The sequence below is a fragment of the Bos indicus genome, chromosome 14, assembly GCF_029378745.1.
Source record: "Bos indicus isolate NIAB-ARS_2022 breed Sahiwal x Tharparkar chromosome 14, NIAB-ARS_B.indTharparkar_mat_pri_1.0, whole genome shotgun sequence".
NCBI lineage: Eukaryota > Metazoa > Chordata > Mammalia > Artiodactyla > Bovidae > Bos > Bos indicus.
The window spans coordinates 60,255,966-60,276,958 of record NC_091773.1 but is presented as its reverse complement, the minus strand read 5'-3'; the positions used below and the strand labels follow the sequence as shown (position 1 = coordinate 60,276,958).

Sequence of the window (20,993 nt, the reverse complement as noted above, 5' to 3'; positions counted from 1 at the left end):
GAAATTGTCCTTTCTTAAGGAGGCAAGCAAAATAAAAGAAGGATATTTCTAAATCATGTTATATTTTAAAGGCATGTGTGGCTAAGGGGTTCTTTGTTTTGTTGTTTTTCTGTTAGCTCCCAAATGTGAGGGGAGTAGAGTTAATACCGAAAGTTCATTTTATGTTATTTATTCTGTGTGTATTTAGTATACATTTGCCTAAGTTAGCACTTCAGTACACTTTTCACAGTTCATTTCTCAGCAAGGAATTAGTCATTGTCAACTCAGCCCTTTTCTGCGTAGTGTTACATTTCTAAGTTCAGCCTATTCCCCCATTGTCTCTGATTTGAATTCTTGTGGTTTTGCTCTCATTAGCTTTTTGTTTGTTTTGCCTCCAGTTTCTACTTCCTTTATCTCATCATTTCTAGCCTCTTCTTTGTAAAGGGCCTGGTACTGGCCCAGATGGGATTTCCATCAAAGGGACAATGGTGGGAATTGAGTATGAGAAAACAAGACCAGCACAAACTCTCCTGCCAAAGGTGTTCTAGAAATGCGGGAAGTAAATAGGCTCATTGAAATACGAGTCCATTGGGGAATGTGGAGAGTTAAATGTTAGAGGGTCCAAAAATGCCAAAGTGCCAAGGCCAAAGTGCCAAAGATAGGGTTCAAAGTAGGGGAGAAGTGAGGAATTTAGAGTTGGGAAGAGGTAGGTCAGGGAGTGACCGTTTGAGGAATAGACTGGGATGATCTATGATTCATGTCTATTAGTCAATGGCTGTGTGCATGGTGGTTAGAGTGTCAGGCTGGGACTGAGACAGGATATACATTATCCTCTTCACTACTGTTAAAGAGGACTTTCTAAAACATGAATTGCATCATGTAATTACCTTTCTAACAAACACACTTACAACTCTGCTGGGAACCCTACTGCTTGCTGTAAGGCTGTCCAATGTGGAGTTGCAACATGCTGGCGTGTTGCAATCAACTAGATCTGTGCAGTCACATTTAGGTGTGTCTCATATAATTGGTTGCTTATAATGAAGTGCAGGAGTTTGTGAAACATTGTTTTCAACATGAATCATCAGCAGATTGATTCTCCACACTTTGTCAATCTCTCTTGCATCTGAGGCGGTTTCTTGAGTGTTACCAGTAAGTCTGGCAGAATTACCTATAATCTGAGGGCAATCTTAGGTAGGCTGCAGTCTTTTGCAAACAACTACCTTTACTAATCTGCTGGTTGTTGTTGCTTATTTTGTTGTTTAGTTGTTAAGTTGTGTCCAACTCTTTTGTGACCCCATGACTGTAGCCCGCCAGGCTCCTCTGTCCATGGAATTTTTTAGGCAAGAATACTGCAGTGGGTTGCCATTTCCTTCTCCAGGAAATCTTCCTGACCCAAAGATCAAACCCAAGTCTCCTGCACTGGCACGTGGATTCTTTACCACTGAGCCACCTGGGAAGCTAATAGTTAGTATTACCAAAAGGTGATTGTGAATTATTATAGTGCTGGACTTCATCAAACTATGGTATGCCCATAGGAGTGTGTCATGAATCTGTCACGTCTCTTTTGGAGAAAAACACACTGAGATCTGCTAGCAAAATCTAAGCTTGTTCATTTTTGCTGTCCAGTACAGCTTCATTTTTCCCTCCCCTCCACATCACCTCTCCATGCTTTCACTTTCTTTTCCTTTTGCCTGGAGTGGCTAAGCCTGGGCTGTTGTAGTGTCTGACTCTAGAGAGCACCATTTCCGTTGTATTCTTGAGTTATCCTTTGGGAAGTGGTGGAGGGATGGTCACACAAATGAACACTGTTTCTGAAGTTGTATTCAAGAGTATTTTTTATTATATTTCCTTTCTCTCATAGGTCTGTCTATATACATATGTATACATATATATTTCCTTTAAAATGTGTTATTAAAAGCCTCTTCCAAAATTATCATATTAATTATATGTGATCACTTAGGTTTTGAAATAGATACATTTCTACATTTTAGAATAGGAATCTGCATGGATTACAACAAACTGGAAAATTCTTAAAGAGATGGGAATACCAGACCACCTTATCTGCCTCTTGAGAAACCTTTATGCAGGTCAAGCAGCAACAGTTAGAATTGGACATGGAACAACAGAATGGTTTCAAACTGGAAAAGAAGTACATCAAGGCTCTATATTGTCACTCTGCTTATTTAATTTATATGCAGAGTTCATCATGTGAAATGCCAGGCTGGATGAAGCACAAGCTGGAATCAAGATTGCCGGGAGAAATATCAATAACCTCAGATATGCAGATGACACCACTCTTATGGCACAAAGCAAAGAGGAACTAGAAAGCCTCTTGATGAAGGTGGAAGAGGAGAGTGAAAAAGCTGGCTTAAAACTCAACATTCAAAAAACGAAGATCATCGCATCCAGTCCCATCACTTCATGGCAAATAGACAGGAAAACAGTGGAAACAGTGACAGGCTTTATTTTCTTGGGCTCCAAAATCACTGCAGATGGTGACTGCAATGAAATTAAAAGAAGCTTGCTCCTTGGAAGAAAAGCTATGACTGACCTAGACAGCATATTAAAAAGCAGAGATATTACTTTGCCAACAAAGGTTCATCTAGTCAAAGCTATGATTTTTCCAGTAGTCATGTATGGATGTGAGAGTTGGACCATAAAGAAGGCTGAGCACTGAAGAATTGGTGATATTGAACTATACTGTTGGAAAAGACTCTTGAGAGTCCCTTGGACTGCAAGGATAGCAAACCAGTCAATCCTAAAGGAAATCAGTCCTGAATATTTATTGGAAGGACTGATGCTGAAGCTGAAACTCCAATACTTTGGCCACGTGATGCAAAGAGCTGACTCATTAGGAAACATCCTGATGCCGGGAAAGATTGAAGGCAGGAGGAGAAGGGGACGACAGAGGATGATATGGTTGGATGGCATTACCAACTCGATGGACATGAGTTTGAGCAAGCTCTGGAAAACGGTGAAGGACAGGGAGGCCTGGTGTGCTACAGTCCGTGGTAGCAAAGAGTCGGACACGACTGAGCAACAACAACTTAGCTTTTGAAATAAACAGGTTTCTACATTTTAGAAAAAGAATCTATGTAAATTGAAAATGTAGGTAGTATTACTCTCACCTTTGAGCATTGAAGGTAAATGCTGTAAATTCATCTGAGATCAAATGCCTAATCAGATTATTTCCAGAGAATATCCCAATTCTTTGTGTGTGTGTACTCAGTCTTGAGGTGGTGGCTGACTCTTGTGACCCCATGGACTCTAGCCTGCGAAGCTCCTCTGTCCATGGGATTTCCCCAGGGAAGTGTACTGGAGTGGGTTGCTATTTCCTTTTCCAGGGTATCTTTCAACCCAGGGATCAAACCTGCATCTCTTGCGTCTCCCTAGTTCTAGAGAAATTCTATAGACAATAGGGTATGGTTTGGTTTATTCCATAGTGTCATTGAGTGGGGGAGATTGAAAGGGAGCCATGATAATATGAGTAGGAGAAGGAAATGGCAACCCACTTCAGTATTCTTGTCTGGAAAATCCCATTGACAGAGGAACCTGGCAGGTTGCAATCCATGGGTCGCAAAGAGTCGGACACAACTTAGCGACTAAACGACGTGAAATTGTACAGTACAGATAGATTTTTGGAACCAGGCAGACATGGATTTGAATTCCAGATAAGTGACCTGGGAAATTTTCTAAAGCACTCAGCTTGTCAGTTTTGTCAGTTTGTAAAGTGGGAATCACAGTACCTACTCCACTGTTAAAGACTAAGTAAAATACCATATGCTTAAATCTCCTGTTGTGCTTGATGAATAGAATTTTATTTTTTTAAGGTTTTAAAGTCCTGTGAATGTGACTTATGAATAAACCTGCTATGTTTTTGCATATATGACCCCCTCATTAAAACCTAGAATGAAACTTCCTGTTAACATGTTGTGCGTGTAAGAGTCTCTCTGCTCCACCACAAAAGGTATATTTTTAAGTAATTACCTGAGTTTAGACTTACTTGAACCAAACAACTGGCAATGATGGGCAACTGAGGTTTACCAAAGACTAATTTGAAGAAAAAAATGCATAAGGCTAGCTCAGGTTGAAAACACAACCATTTAAAATGCAGATTCTAAGACCATTGGAAAGAAAGCGGAGGTATTTCTAATGCATCATGTTGAAATGGTGTATGCTATATCGATTTCACTACTGAGTGGATGTTTTGCTTTTTGATAAGTTCTGTGTTTTGAAAGGTTTTGTAATGTGAATTATAGATGATACCAAAGTATTTGCTAAGCTCCAAATAGCATTTCTTTTGTTCCATTTTTATTTTTATTTTTGCTGGAAATGCATGTTTTGATGATGCTAAAGCTATAAATCTTTCTTGATAGTGCTCTCGTTAGTTGTACTAGGTAGTAGCCAGGGCTGGCTTCCTTTTACAGTTTTTGAATGTTAAGCAGCATTGAGAAATGTTAAGGCATTAGATAACTGACTAGTTTTGTTGAAGCTCCTTTGGGACACTGAGAATTAACCAGGCTTCTCACTTTCCTTTTCACACTCCAAAGAGAATATGCTAATTCACTATTAACAGCAAAGGCTTAGTACTCCATTTCTTTTAATTCATGATTCACTTGGGAACTTGTGCACAAGCCCCTGTGTAAACTGATTTTATCCCATCAGGAACTCACACCCGGAGGCATTGCCCTGACATGGTGAGAGTGAGTGAAGAGAAGCTTCCAAACCTCCCAACTTCAGAGCCCTTCATCAAACCTAACACAGAATAAGAATAGTAATGGTAATGATAACTGATAATGACACCTGTCTCAACGCGTTTCGTTTGTGGAATCAATGAAAACTATCCCCCATAATGCTTTGCTGTGATGCTTCTGCTCACAAAACATACACATTAATTTGATTCAAAGGAGATGGAGAGTAATGTTGTGTATAGGAAAACGTGAGTCCAGGACTATTCGTTTTTCTAGTAAGGTTCCTGGATACATCTTTCAGGAATAAGTCCTGTGAGATTCTATGACTCAGGAACATGGCGCTCTCCCTGGATGGCAAGGTAGCCTCAAGACGCTTCTGGGACCTACACTCCCTTTTCTCTGGATCCTTGATGTCACTGTTTTTTATTCTCCCCACTCTTTTCTGACCCACTCATGCTCATCTGTTTTTCTCTTTCTTATTTGGCCTTGTGGTTCTTATATTTCTGTTATTATAAAGATCTCAGAGATTTAAAATTTCATGAAAAAAGTCCCACATGGATACATTAAAAAAACATCACAAGGCTCTGAGTTTCTCCCATGTTATCCAAAGCCACACAAATTTGTCATTTTTCTCAGGCAGATGGGAAGCATATGCTCTGTAGGTGGCCACCACTGTTGATCAATTTTGGCCTAGGTATTTCGTGCACGTTTTCTCTTTTAGTCCTAACCACAAGTCCATGGAAAAACTCTAAGGCATTATTTCCATTTATGGATGAGAATACAGAGGCCTATTGCTGTAAAAGTCTTTTTCACTTAAGGACAGTATTTTGATTTTTAACAAAGATGGAAGGAAATAGAAGCAGATAGACAGAATGCCATGTCCAGACAAAACACATTAGGATTGGACACGTCATTATAGTTAACTTTCCAACTGTGATAGAAGATGCTTCATTATGCACTAATTTTGCAATCCTATAAATGCTTCTGAGACACTCCAGGGGCTTTTGTAGTGGTTTTTATGTAATTCGGTCTTCTAATGTTCACTTCCCTTTCTTCCTATATCACCATTTACTTTCTAAAGTATTAAGGTCTCATTTCAGATGTTATTCCTCAGATCTGCCTTCTAAGATGACTCTAGACCTACCCCCAACCATTCTCTATTCCAGTGTCCTGTCTCATTTCCATCATAACTTTGATTGGTATTCAAAATCATATTTTTTAGTCATTTATGTCTCTAACTGAAACAGGAGCTGCTTAGGAGAATATTTGTCTTACTCACCTTTGTCCGTGGAACAGTGCCTGGATGAATTATTGCATATTCTTTAAGATGCAGACTTTTAGGTAAATAGCATGTCATGGTTGCATGCATGCTCAGTCGCTTCAGTCATGTCTGACTCTTTGCAAACCCACCAGGCTTCTCTGTCCATGGGGTTTTCTTGGGAAGAATGGGAGTGGGTTGCATACCTTCCTCCAATGGATCTTCCCTACCAAAGGACTGAATCTGCATCTCCTGTGTCTCCTGCATTGCAGGTGAACTCTTTACCACTGAGCTACCTGGGAAGTCCAAATAGCATGACTCTGATCCTTAAATACTGAGGGATTAACAAGGGTAAGGCCCCAGCAGCCCCAGTCACAGATTGTGGAAGATTCGTAGCAGCATTCTCTTTTGCCAGCTGCTGTGTTGTTCTTACAGCTAAGCCTGCTAAGGTGGGTGTAATTAGCGTTAAGTGTCTGTCTAAACAAGTGCCCAAGTCCCAACATGAAATGATCTTTATCTAAGTCTCTCCAGGCATTGCTGGTTTGTATGACGCCAAAGGAGCCTCGGTCGTTACTCATAACTCCCGGGACATTAAATCAACCTGAACTAATCCTGGGGATTTCTGTCTCAGTGTAGGATATTTGTAGCTTGCTTTAAAAAAGGATCTAATGCCTAGATCCCCATGGATGACTACATATATTGGTCCAGGCACCAAGCACTAGAATAATTGTTTAATACCATTTAGTTTCATCTTTAGACACATCTAGAAATAGATACTATCATTATCCTCATTTTTCAGATGAAGATACTATTATTATCCTCACTTTTAGCTTGGAGAGAATAAATGACTTGCTCTGGCTTTACAACTATTAGAAACCAGATGCAAACCCAGGTTGACTCTTCCCACTGTTGATACTAATTATCAAAAATCTGAGGCTCCATTTTGATGTGACCTCTAACCTCTAGCAAAGCTGTGTGTTTATGTGCTAGGAATGAATGCTCAGTCTGAGGATGGGCCTAAACGTTAGTGATTTAGAAGTTAAGAAAGAAGTCAAATTTTAAATCACCATATTTAAGTCCTAAAAAAAGGAAAGTCGTATGCAAATCAATTTTTGAAAAGAGTTCATCTTTACTAATGTGAGTTATGTACGTACTTTGGAGACAGATGGAGTTGGGTTCAAAGCTTATTGGCCATTCAGTAGCTTTGTAATCTTCAGTAGTTTTTTCTTTTATCCTTTTAAGATTTAGTGTGGATTCCAATACCTACCTCACAATTTTTTTGCCAAGAGAGGAACTAATTCAGAGCCTGACACATAGGATGAGGTGCAAATCATGATTTTTTTTTTTTTATAAAGCTGCTTTTATTGAGGTAAAACAGGTATGCACCATTATACCTGTTTAATATATATAATACAATAATTCAGTATTTGTATACACTACAAAATGATCATCACAATAAGTCTAGTAACCATCAATCATGGTACAATTGATATCCTTCACCCATTTCTGCCAGTTCCCCTCTGATGACTACCAATTTGTTTTCTGTAGCTACAAGTTTTATTTTGTTTGTTCATTGTTTCATTGATTACCCTCCACATATGAGTGAAATCATATTATGTTTATCTTTGAGTTCCTTTTCTATAAGTATTATATTATAATTGGGATTTTTTTTTATTGTGACATTTTGTTTCTCCCTAAATTTGATGTTCTCCCAATATTTCCCTTATAGCTCAGTCAGTAAAGACTGCCTGCAGTGCAGGAGACCTGGGTTCGATCCCTGGGTTGGGAAGATCCCCTGGAGAAGGAAATGGCAACCCACTCCAGTATCCTTGCCTGGAAAATCTCAAGGACAGAGGAGCCTGGTGGGCTGCAGTCTGTGGGGTCGCAAAGAGTCAGGCATGACTGAGCAACTAACACTTACTTACAGTATTTATGTTAAAATTTTATTCCTATTCATTTCTTGCCTCAGATACAATTTAAGATCTTCGTTAATTTCCTAAAGTTTATGTATCACTTCTCTGGAAAATCTGTTAGTCATCATAGTAGCTGATAAGATCCACTTTTTCTCTTCATTGAATCTTTCCACACCTCATCCCCAAGCAAAGATTTTGTTCAATGGCTTACATTTCACTCTGCTAACCTTGAGAGAATGTTCTTATTACCTTAGGAAGTTTGGATTGTTTTTGAATCATTTTTATAGTCATAGTGTAGGAACATTTGCAGTAAGAAATAAAAATACGAACATGCAGTGGCTTAACCACGACCTGTATCAGTAACGGAAACAGGGCCATTCACTTGTTTGGAACATATGAATCTCAGAGTGAATTCAGATTTTTAAAAAAGGCTGACGCTATGAGACCAAGCAAAGCAAGAAGCTACTTTCACTATGAGAGAGACACAGTAAAGGCAATAAAATATGAATTTTGTGTAAAATCTCTCTTGGAGTAAGATCATATTCTTTACACCTGACAGGCTACATCTAATGGAATTATCCTCAATTTTTGTTCTTTTATAAGGAAAAACAAACTATATAGCTTTCATATTTGTCACAGATATTTCAGGATGCAGGTACAAAATTATAATAAACTTGCTTTTCTTTTTCAAGCTTCTATCCCTTGGACTGCAAGGAGATCTGACCAGTCCATCCTAAAGGAAATCAGTCTTGAATATTCATTGGAAGGACTGATACTGAAGTTGAACTCCAATACTTTGGCCACCTGATGAGAAGAACTGACTCATTTGAAAAGACCCTGATGCTGGGAAAGATTGAACGTGGGAGAAGAAGGGGATGACAGAGGATGAGATGGTTGGATGGCATCACTGACTCAATGGACATGAGTTTGAGTAGGCTCCGAGAGTTGGCAATGGACAGGGAGGCCTGGCGTGCTACAGTCCATGCGGTTGCAAAGAGTTGGACATGACTGAGTGACTGAACTGAACGGATCTTTCCCTTGTTCAGGAAACCTTGGGTTCCAGGACATTTGCATACTGCCCAGATTAATTCCAACCTCTCAGGAGTGTGAGAGGCTGCCATGGGTGCTGGAAACCAAGTCCTATAATTCTAACCCCACATCACCTGAAGACACTCAATCAGAAGTCTGCATTCTTATCTTGACTGCTATTATAAGAGGCAAGCCCCTGCATCTGTGCAGGAACAGAACTACTAAAAAAATACTTTGACTCTTTTATTGGTGATGGGTAAGCACTACCATCCCCTTTACAGTTGAGGAAACTGAAACCCAGAGATGTTGAATAAATTACCCAGAGAGGCTGAGTAAATAGGTCACACCTCTCGTTAGCTACAAACTAAATGTACCCAAACTCAGGGTGACCAACTGCCCCAGTTTTCTCAGGCCTTTTCTGGGCTCCAAAATCACTGCAGATGGTGACTGCAGCCATGAAATTAAAAGATGCTTAGTCCTTGGAAGGAAAGTTATGACCAATCTAGATAGCATATTCAAAAGCAGAGACATTACTTTGCCAACAAAGTTTCGTCTAGTCAAGGCTATGGTTTTTCCTGTGGTCATGTATGGATGTGAGAGTTGGACTGTGAAGAAAGCTGAGTGCTGAAGAATTGATGCTTTTGAACTGTGGTGTTAGAGAAGACTCTTGAGAGTCCCTTGGACTGCAAGGAGATCCAACCAGTCCATTGTGAAGGAGATCAGCCCTGGGATTTCTTTGGAAGGAATGATGCTAAAGCTGAAACTCCAGTACTTTGGCCACCTAATGTGAAGAGTTGACTCATTGGAAAAGACTCTGATGCTGGGAGGGATTGGGGGCAGGAGGAGAAGGGGACGACAGAGGATGAGATGGCTGGATGGCATCACTGACTCGATGGACGTGAGTCTGAGTGAACTCCAGGAGTTGGTGACGGACAGGGAAGCCTGGCATGCTGCGATTCATGGGGTCACAAAGAGTCGGACACGACTGAGTGACTGATCTGATCTGAAGGAGCTTCTGGAATGCAGGACTTTCAGTGCTAAAGCCAAGACAGTCCAAGCAAACCTGGTCATTCTAGATGCCTGACTGTAGAAATCCTATACTGTTTATCTTTCTGCTTTCAATTCTTAAATATTTAGCTCTCCCTAAAATATTTAACTCTCAATATACTCCTGTATCCTCACCCATCACTACCCTACCTTCGCCTACTCGTTGAAAGAGTAAACTGTGCTCACCACTGCATTCACTGTGAAGCTCTCACTACAAATTGCATCCCATTGACCCTCCTTCCTGGGCCACAGGAAATCGAAAGGCAGACAACTTTTGTCTCTGTGGTTTTTCTGGGCATCTAACCCTATTGGATTTCCAGGCAGAAAATTGTTATTCTTCCCGCTTGGTGACAACTGTGTTGAGAAACTCAACAATTGCCCTGACTTCAAAGATGACAAGGTCTGTGAAGAGAAAGGAATCTAAAGATCTCTGGGAATTTAAATTCCTCCATCCAGACACCCTGTCTCATGTTTTAAGGATGATTTCCATTAAGCTCAAATCATGCCAGGGTTGCCTCAGCTGCTTTTGGCAAATGAGAATCCTGCTAGTGAAAGCTCCTGGCACCTACTCTCACTGAAGAAGCTCGTCTTAGCAAGGACTCCTCCCTTAAGGCTCCTCTCTTTAATAGATCCTATTACCTGTAACAACTTTGCTCAGTCACTCAGTCGTGTTCAACTCTTTGTGAACCTGTGGACTGTAGCCCTCCAGGCTCTTCCACCCATGGGATTCTCTGGGCAAGCATACTGGAGTGGGTTGCCATTTCCTCCTCCAGGGGATCTTCCTGACCCAGGGATCAAACCCATGTCTTTTGTGTCTCCTGCTTTGGCAGGCAGATTCTTTACCACTAGTGCCACCTGGGAAGCCGCATAACAGCTTTGGGAGATGGCATTTGGTTCTGGTGCCCGCTTCTTTGTCTGACTGTAACAATCCCCCTAACAGCAACTTTTCTTAGATTTTGCTGGATTCTTTTCTTTTTTAGAAAACATTGTGCTTCCTCTATAGCCAATAAGTGCGTTTGATGCTTAGTAAGTACTAGAGTTCATATTAGATCCTTTAGTGAAAACCATGGCACTCTACCATGCTCTAAGGCAGTGGTTTTCATTGTGAGTCTTTACTCATTAGTGGGTAATAACTCAATGTGGTAGATCAAAACTAGTCATTTGGAGAAAGAAATTTAAAAATACTAGACTGTAATAGAAAAATAAGAATATGTTGTAAATAGTTAGGATTGTGAAAGAAAGTGAAAGTATTAGTCACTCAATCATGTCTGACTCTTTATAGCCCCATAGACTGTAGCCAACAAGGCTCCCCTGTCCATGGAATTCTCCGGGCAAGAATACTGAAGTGAGTAGCTGTTCCCTTCTCCAGGGGATCTTCTCAACCCAGGAATCAAACCTGGGTCTCCTGCACTGCATGCATTCTTTACCATCTGAGCCACCAGGGAAGCAGTATTATTTTTAAAGATTTTTATTTCATTACTTTGCATATATATATTTGTGTATGCCACTCATATGATAGTAAATTTGTGATAAAGCTATATTTCTTACTGACTTATTTAACAATTATTTATAAAACTTCTAGAAAGATTTCTGTAGAAAGATGTCCATCACATTGTTTCTTAAAATAGTAAGACATTGCAAATGGTCCAAATGTTCAACAAGAAGAGATTATAAGCTCCATGCCTTCTGTATCTACAACATCTTCTGCTCTATCCCTCCAGAGTTTAGCACTGGTGCCCTGTACATAGTATGTGTTCAGTAAATATTTTTGATTGTTATTGTTGCTAAGACATTAAATCCATTATGAAGCATTCACATGATAGAGTTTAATGTGATTATTAAAGCCATATTTCCAATAATTTTGTAAATGTGTGGGAAATGTTCATAATAAAATTTTGAGACCATATGTTATATAAGCAAATATACAGTTGTATGTAGAGCAGTTTAGTCACTAAGTTGTGTCTAACTGCCATGGACTCTAGCCTGCCCAGCTCCTCTGTCCATGGGATTCTTCAGGCAAGAATACTAGAGTGGATAGCCATTCCCTTTCTCCAGGGGATCTTCCTGACTCAGGGATGGAATCTGTGTCTCCTGTATCACAAGCAGATTCTTTACTGCTTAGCCGCCAAGGTGTATGTATGCATATATATAAATGATAAGGAAAAACACCAAAATATTAACTAGGACTATTTCTGGCTTAGTAACATAAACCAGTAGTAGTTACAAATTCTTCATTCTTCTTCTTTTTCATATATAGAATGAATAGCTTCAGAGTAGTTCAGCTTTGGAGAAGGCAATGGCACCCCACTCCAGTACTCCTGCCTGGCAAATCCCAAGGACGGGAGGAGCCTGGTAGCCTGCAGTCCATGGGGTCGTGAAGAGTTGGACATGACTGAGCGACTTCACTTTCACTTTTCACTTTCATGCGTTGGAGAAGGAAATGGCAACCTACTCCAGTGTTCTTGCCTGGAGAATCCCAGGGACGGCGGAGCCTGGTGGGCTGCCGTCTATGGGATCGCACAGAGTCGGACACGACTGAAGCGACCTAGCAGCAGCAGCAGCAGCAGCAGTTCAGCTTCAGGCACACCTTGATCATATAGACCAAAAGATGATAGCAGGAAGCCATCCCTCTGCCTCTGTGTGTTTTTCTTCTGTGTTAACATCATCTCAAGGCTAGCTCTCCCCAGAAGGTGGAGAAGATAAGACTGAATAACAGCTTGAGGCTCACGGTCTTCTAGCTTAGCAACTGGAAGTGGATCATCTCTCCTGATAACAGAAGTCTTTAGACTGATTTTTCTTGGCACCAATTAATTGTAAGTGTCCTCACCCAGACTGATCTGATCTGATCTGATCACCCAGAAAAGTGAGGTATTATCTCACCTAACCGGAAACTGTGGTGTTGGAGAAGACTCTTGAGAGTCCCTTGGACTGCAAGGAGATCCAACCAGTCCATTCTAAAGGAGATCAGCCCTGGGTGTTCTTTGGAAGGAATGATGCTAAAGCTGAAATTCCAGTACTTTGGCCACCTCATGTGAAGAGTTGACTCATTGGAAAAGACTCTGATGCTGGGAGGGATTGGGGGCAGGAGGAGAAGGGAACAACAGAGGATGAGATGGCTGGATGGCCTCACCGACTCGATGGACGTGAGTTTGGGTGAACTCCGGGAGATGGTGATGGACAGGGAGGCCTGGCGTGCTGCAATTCATGGGGTTGCAAAGAGTTGGACACGACTGAGCGACTGAATTGAACTGAACTGAACTGAACCCTAAGTGAGGTTGGATGCTGACCAGGCAAAGACAAAAACAAACAACCGCCCCTCCCCAAAAGAACCAAGAACCAAAAAAGAATGCTCACTACATTAGTAACTAAGTTTGTTTCTATGAAATAAATGTAAAATTTAGAATAGTGACACTCACAAAGGCACTTTTTTCTTCCATCTGTGATTTTATTCTCTGACAATCTTCAATTGTTAATGCCATGCCTTCTTTCTATCCCATACTGTACCTCCCTCCTTAACTGCAGAGCCAACATCCCACCACCTGTTTGACATCTTTATCAGAATATCACTCCTTCATCTCAGTCAAAAATAAATCTTTTTTTAAAAAACACACGAATAAACAGATACTCAGAACATTTAAGTGTGTGTTGTATGCGTTTGTGAAAGAGAGAGATGATTTGTGTGAATATTTGGTATTTTTAAAAGTACCTTATTGACATATAGGTGCTCAAATGAAGCAATATCTCCATATCAACTGATTCATTGGTAAAACAAAAAACTAATAAGCTAACATGTGACCCTTTTCTCCCAAATCATTAAAGGCATCATTATAGTTTGATGCTAACAAGCAAATGGAAACAATATGCTTTCCTGCTGGGTGTTCACAAGAAAATCTGTTAACCTATTTCTGGACATCTATTCAAATGAACAGGCTGCTGATTCCATGGAGAGAAAGGTTACTTGGTGTCACCTTGGCTCAAGCCCTGGCATGTGAACCTGCTACAGACCACAGGGTGTCAGGTCCCAGGGATGAGTCAGCTGAGATGGAAATGCCAGTTAGAACAGATGTACAGTCCTGTTTTTATTCATCAACTTAAGGAGCTGTTGGAATTGTCATGGTGTGTATATTTTGGTTGGTGAGTTTTAGGTTTTAAACATGAAAATGTCTTGTTTCCTGTGAATCTTCAAGAGTGTGGTTCTGATCAGGGAAACATCAAGCTGTAGAGACCTTAAGAACAAGTGATGAAATGGAAACTTTTGTCAGGAGAGTCCTCTATAAAAATCTCCATTTTGTATGAAATTATTTTTTAGTACTCTTGCTTATTTAAGTTCTTAAAATGCAGACTGAAAACAGAAAGGCATTTAATATTTATTCTGTATTTTGTTAAACTCTTATCTAAAATGAAATAGAGGATGAGGAAAGACAGTTTACCAAGATGTGGGTTATTTTCCTTCCTTCAAAAGCAGCATTGCCCGAGGCCAAACTCATCCTATCCCTCTAAGACCAGCTCTTGGTTTCTTCTTTCTATTCAAAGTTTGATGGTTTTTCAAATGTCATTTGCCTCTGTCTCAGCATAGCAGTCTAATATTGATCGTGCTTTTGTTTATGAGTATGTGATGTGAGAATTAATCATGTTTGTGCCTAAAATGGAAAGACATTCACTTCTTAGCATTTGATTTCTTCCACTCATAATTTTCACTTGTCACTGGCAAGCTAGCTGGTAATGGTATAACTGAGAGGCCCTTCGAGCTTCTGAAGATGGTGGGCGACACAGGGAATGAGGAAAAGGAGTTGCCTGTACTCCTGGCTTGAGTTTAGAAAGGAAAAGAACAATCTGAGTCCATAGGAAGAACTTGAGCGAGTGAAAGTAGCATAGCTTAAAAAATATGTTTCTACCGCTTTTGTTTCAAAAGGTGTCTCCAAGAATCAGGTGAAGAACAATTTCTATCCATCTGTATAAATAGATAGTGCTAATAGTATTGTAGTAAAAGGGTAGTTTCCCTTCTGTAATGGTTTTTACTATTGGTCTATTACATTCTCAAAGCACTTTCTTTGCAATAGTTTTGTTTATCCCTTAGCTCTTTGGGCCATCCAGGTTCCTGCTCTGGCTATAAAGCATGGTACTTAAATGTGCGCCAAGCCCTCACAATATTTTCTCTCCACATTCTCCATGTGTTGTCAAATCTCAGCCCCTCTCTTATTTATAAGCCTTTTGGCTTAGTATTAGTGTTTCAACTGACACTGCAGAATCTTGCTGATGCTGGAAGTCGCTGTTGTTAGACCAGGAAAAGACATAGTTTGAGTTTTTGACTGCTCAGATAGACTTCATATTAAAGCAATGTGATTATAACCTAAAGTGTTTGCTGAAAATGTGGGTTACCAGGGAAATAGTTTTAAGTTCATGGAAGACCTGTTAGCATCACTTACTTATGAAGAGTTTGCCAGCGTTGGCCCCAAACAAAACTATGGGATATTAAGGAGGTGGTGGCAGAATAAGTGAGTGCCTCCAAGCTTGGTGATTGGCACAATATTTTTCCAGGCCTGAAATGTGTCCTCATGCCTGTTCTTAGGCTATCACAAGGTCATTCATCAGAATGGCTGGTGGCCCATTTCACTACAATGGTAGCTTGGCATGTTTCTTATCATCATGGCTTTGTTCAGTCTCTCATTATGTCACAGCTGCAGAAACACAAGTTTTCTGAAAGATCTCCTTGGCTTCTCTCTGACCCTAATCAAAGCTATGTCTTGCATGGCTGACCAAGTTATCTTTTAAAAAATCCCCATCAATTTATTAATCCAACCATTCAGGATTCACTTGACTATATGGAGCACCTATGATGGGAAGGCTCTTGTGACAAGTCAACTGAGGGAGACAGACTTGTACTCAGAAAATTATGAAGCCATGCACTACATATTTTATCTCATTAAAACTTTTTTGTGTTTCTTCATTGTTCCTAAGAACAAGAGTTTTCCTTCTCCTAAGACAGAAGATCCTTCACAATATAAATCCACTCTACCACACAGCCTCCTCTCCAGCCCTTCCCCTGCTCTGCACTGTGTCAACCATATAAAATGTACCGATGTTTCCGGGAGCTGCAACAGAAACAACTGGCAAATTCCTGCGTGTTATTCAAGACTTAGCTCAAGTGTCATTGTCTCCTTTTTGACTTTGAGTTTATAATTCCAAAGCAGAGTCCATCATTCACTCCTTTGGGCTCTTGTGGAAATTTTCACATATCCCTGTTTTCTCATGGGTCATATAATACTTTATTTCATTATACTTTCCATTAAATTCTGAGATTCTTGAAGGCAGGGAAGGGAGTGAATATTATGCCTTTTGTTTTCCTGATCTTTAGTTCAATGGCTGGCACACACAGAATGCACAATAATGCATTTTTCTAAAGTGAGTGAATGAATAAATGAATTAATGAATTAGGAAGCCAGCTTTTGGAATTACCCTTGCATTTGTTTTACATTCAGCACTGTTGAAATATTCTGTACTGTTAAGCAATTATCTTCTGGTAGAACACCTGGTAGAAATCTATAACTATGTTGGCCAACAACTCAAAGTGATTAGTGCGACCAATTTACTGCAATTAGAAGGAGGACCACACTCCACAGAATTTAAAAGGTGCATTGATTACACACCTGTACAGCATAAAAGAGACTATGACTACTGCAATAATCATGAAAGCATGTCACTCTTTCACTAATTAAATAGGCCACCGGCACAGGCATTTCATAAAAATAAAGCCAGATAAAAGCAAGAGGTGAAAAGCAAGCAACAAGAAATATCACAAACAAAGAATTTTTAAAATATTATATTATTTCTACACATACCCCAGTCATACCAGTATAATCATTTTCAAGTCTTGTAGGGAATTTTGGAGGTCACCTGAGGCAGCTGGATTAGAGAACATCAAATTCCGTGGAAAGCAACACGTGTACAGCTTCATTTTGGAGTAGACTCTTCATCAGTGTAACGCAATGGTTAAGAGCCTGGCTTCTGGAGGCAGGCTTCGGGTGTAAGTCCCAGCTTCATCCACTAATGTGGGAGTGTGTGTGCCTGTGTGCTCAGTTGTGTCCAACTCTGTGACCCCATGGACTGCAGCCCACAAGCCCCCCTGTCCGTGGAATTTTCCAGGCAAGAATACTGGAGTGGGTTGTCATTTCCTTCTCCAAGAGCTCTTCCTGACCCAGGGATCAAAGCTAACATCTCCTGCATCGATGGGCAGATTCTTTACCACTGCCACCTGGGAAGCCCTGCATCTCCTTCTAGCTATAAAATATTAAGAAAGTTACACAAACTCTATTTTTCAGTTACCTTGTCTATAAAATAAGGATAATGAGACTTAAAGGATTGTTGAGAAGATAGAAAATGGTAAGCTGTCAAAACATACTAGATTTATTACTATTCACAGATTTCAGTTTTTATCATATTCCATATTTACCATATTTTAGCATGTGTTCTCACTGGGCCTTGGCTCTTCCATAAGTTTTCCATGTTGCATGTCTTTCATATGTTCCTGTGAAGTTGCTGCATCCAAGTTATTGGCATTTTGTTCTGTCCAGGAAATAGTCATGATCACTGGTGAATGCTAGAGAAACACCAAATCCATGAGTAAGCAAAGTCACAAGATGATTGCGTTCTTTTATTGTTTGCTGTATATGGATCAGAAATCTTTTATGTTGCCTACAAAGGCTATGAATCAGCTGTTTTTGCTGAGTTTAGGGCTAAATTTCAACATTCAGAAAACGAAGATCATGGCATCTGGTCCCATCACTTCATGGGAAATAGTTGGGGAAACAGTGGAAACAGTGTCAGACTTTATTTTTTGGGGGCTCCAAAATCACTGCAGATGGTGATTGCAGCCATGAAATTAAAAGACGCTTACTCCTTGGAAGAAAAGTTATGACCAACCTAGATAGCATATTGAAAAGCAGAGACATTACTTTGCCAACAAAGGTCCGTCTAGTCAAGGGTATGGTTTTTCCTGTGGTCATGTATGGATGTGAGAGTTGGACTGTGAAGAAAGCTGAGCGCCGAAGAATTGATGCTTTTGAACTGTGGTATTGGAGAAGACTCTTGAGAGTCCCTTGGACTGCAAGGAACCCAACCAGTCCATTCTGAAGGAGATCAGCCCTGGAATTTCTTTGGAAGGAATGATGCTAAAGCTGAAACTCCAGTACTTTGGCCACCTAATGTGAAGAGTTGACTCACTGGAAAAGACTCTGATGCTGGGAGGGATTGGGGGCAGGAAGAGAAGGGGATGACAGAGGATGAGATGGCTGGATGGCATCACTGACTCGATGGACGTGAGTCTGAGTGAACTCTGGGAGTTGGTGATGGACAGGGAGGCCTGGCGTGCTGCGATTCATGGGGTCACAAAGAATCAGACATGACTGAGTGACTGAACTGAACTGAGGGCTAAATTAAGCACACTTCATTTGTTAGCCAAACTAACAAAAAGTAAGTACTGAGAAAAATTATTATAAGTTTCTATGAGAGATGATTGTATTCCTGGGTCTCAAAATTAGGATGAGATATAATCATTATTGTATTGGTTAGAGCTATATCCTGTTTTGGGGGCCTCCATGGTTGCTCAGTACTAAAGAATCTACCTGCAATGCAGGAAACACAGGAGACTTGTGTTTGATCCCTGGGTCTGGAATATCCCCTGAAGAAGGAAATGGCAAGTCACTTCAGTATTCTTGTCTGGGAAATCCCACGGCCAGTGAGTCTGGCAGGCTGCCATCCATAGGGTCGCAAAGAGTTGGACATGACTAAAGCAACTTAGCACATAACCTGCTTTGATTTGATAACCAGAGCCAAACACATAACAATCTTCCCTCAAGTATGTGAAAGGCCTGTTCTGTTAAATGATTCACTGCCATATTTCAAATAATTTCTTTTATGATCAAATTTGAAAAGTAAATAACTATTCAGATGATGAGGAGTTGATAAAAATAAAATCCAGGCAAGCAAATGCCAACAAAGCCAGGCATTGTACAAAGTAAGAAGCATAAATTAAGATTTTGGATCTTAAAACTATTTTGATTGGAAACACTGAACTGTGAACTATATACAGCCATCATGTTATTAAGTTTTACTCCATTTTTTTGATGGGCTATTTTATCTAATTTTAAATGGTTATTAGCACACGATTAGCAAAAAATAAAAGAAAAGAAAAAAGTTCATCAGTAGAACTGATTTTAATGTAATTAGCCACATTTCAAAATTATTTGCTATACTAACCTGTGACCAAAGATGCTAAAGCTTTCCTATTTAAGAATATTGTAGATAGAGGTTATGTTTGGAGAAACAATAAGGAAAGACACATAGTGGCTTCTATTTGCAGGAAACAGGAATAAAAATGCACTTTGAGTATTATCATGGTGACCACATCTTTGACTTGGTCAAAGTGAGAAGTGGTTAGACTTACCATTCTGTTGGCTGTTCCCTAGGTCCCACATCCATCAGGGTGATGAAAGGTCTGTGATAGGTCTATTGAATATTCTATCTTTCCTCTTAATGTCATAGCTGTGTCATACTCATTTATTTCCAGGATGCAAAGAGGCAAAAATTCAATCTTATGTCATTTCTGGAGCTGGATGGCCTGGGATATTTAGACTTCTTGTTTGAATTGCCTTTGTTACTTTTTTCCTGAAATGTTTTCAATGTTGGGAGCCTCCTGTCTGGAGAGAAGGGAAAGCACTCCCTCTTTGGCAATGCACAGACATTGAGCTGAAAAAACAAAACAAAACTGGCTTTGGCCAAATGAAAAAAGAACGTTTCAACTCTCCAAAAGGGAATGACATAAGGAAAACAAAACTAGACTGTGCTGTTAACTGTCCAAATGTGCAATTAAGTGCGTCAGAGTTTGAAGTGGTCTGCAAAACGGTTCCTGAATAATCTAGTTAATACAACTCAGTGGCTCCACAATAATTGCAACTCTTCATATGGAGTAACTCTCCATGCCCTTCTCTGGAGAACACTCTGGAGGAAAAAAAAAACTTGGCCCCTCTGACTCACCAGCTTGTTCTTAAAACAGCAACAGCAGCAACAAAATGCTGGGTTTAGCCTGTTGGGTTTCCTGATATAAGAGTCACTGAAGGGGGCTGGAATCTGTAGCCAGCTTGGGGTTGTCAGCTTCATCCCCCACATCCTGACAGCAAAGAGTGGTTGCATTTTAGTCTGCCTGCTCCTTATTTCTCTAGCAGTCTAACATTTCTTTATGAGCATCCGTCCTTTTGGAGCAGTAAGCGATAATTTCACTGAACCTATGCTGTGGGTGTCTAGTACAATGATTTGTATAGAGTTTAAGTCCCTCAATAAACATTGGCTGAAGTGAATTGAATAAGATTTAAAAACAGAAAGGCTGAACTAGAAAAATCTTCTGTAGAGAATGTGCTATAAGTCTCCTTTAATTGTAGACATTGTTACCAAGTCGAAGCATTATATGATTATATGTTGATTCATTTGAACAAATATTTGCAGAGCCTTCCTGGCCACACTTTACCAAGAACCTGGAAGGTAGAAGAGAGAGTAGTACAGATGATATCAAACAAATCCCTGGCTCTCCTGGAGTTTATAATTCAGCAGGACAGATGGACTACAGTGATTGCCTGTTGTTTTTTTTTTTAAGTTGGATAATAAAGACCGTTGGAATGTCCTTGAAGCAAACTCTTACTTTTGTCACTCAAAGAATACCAGATAAATGAAGGGGGAAACAAAAGCCTAGTCTGAGATGGAGAAAAAAGGAAGAAGAAACAAAAAAACAAAACCAGGGCACGTGGCATTTTCTGAGGATAGATGAAGTACTCCTGGAGTCATGCCACCAAAGGCCAGGGCTTCTTGTTTCCCAGTGAAGACCTGACTCACAGGCTGGTTCCCTTCCTCTCCCAAGTTACCCTGACTCCCTACCCCTTCTCCCATGTCTTCATGACTCAGTCCCTGGGGCTTTGGCTTAAGTTCAACACAAGGGAGTTACCAAGCAACCGTGGTGCCCCTCCCCCAACCCTCCATGCCTCACTGATGCCCTCTACTGGTCTGGCTCACTCATGAACTATAATAATA

General features: G+C 40.3%; 1 long non-coding RNA gene across 1 annotated transcript in view; it reads left to right on the top strand.

Annotated features, from left to right (window-relative positions):
• The window catches only part of LOC139186819 (uncharacterized), a 112,022-nt gene that overhangs the window by 23,505 nt on the left and 67,524 nt on the right, over positions 1 to 20,993 (top strand). The gene's annotated exons all lie outside the window — the stretch shown is intronic.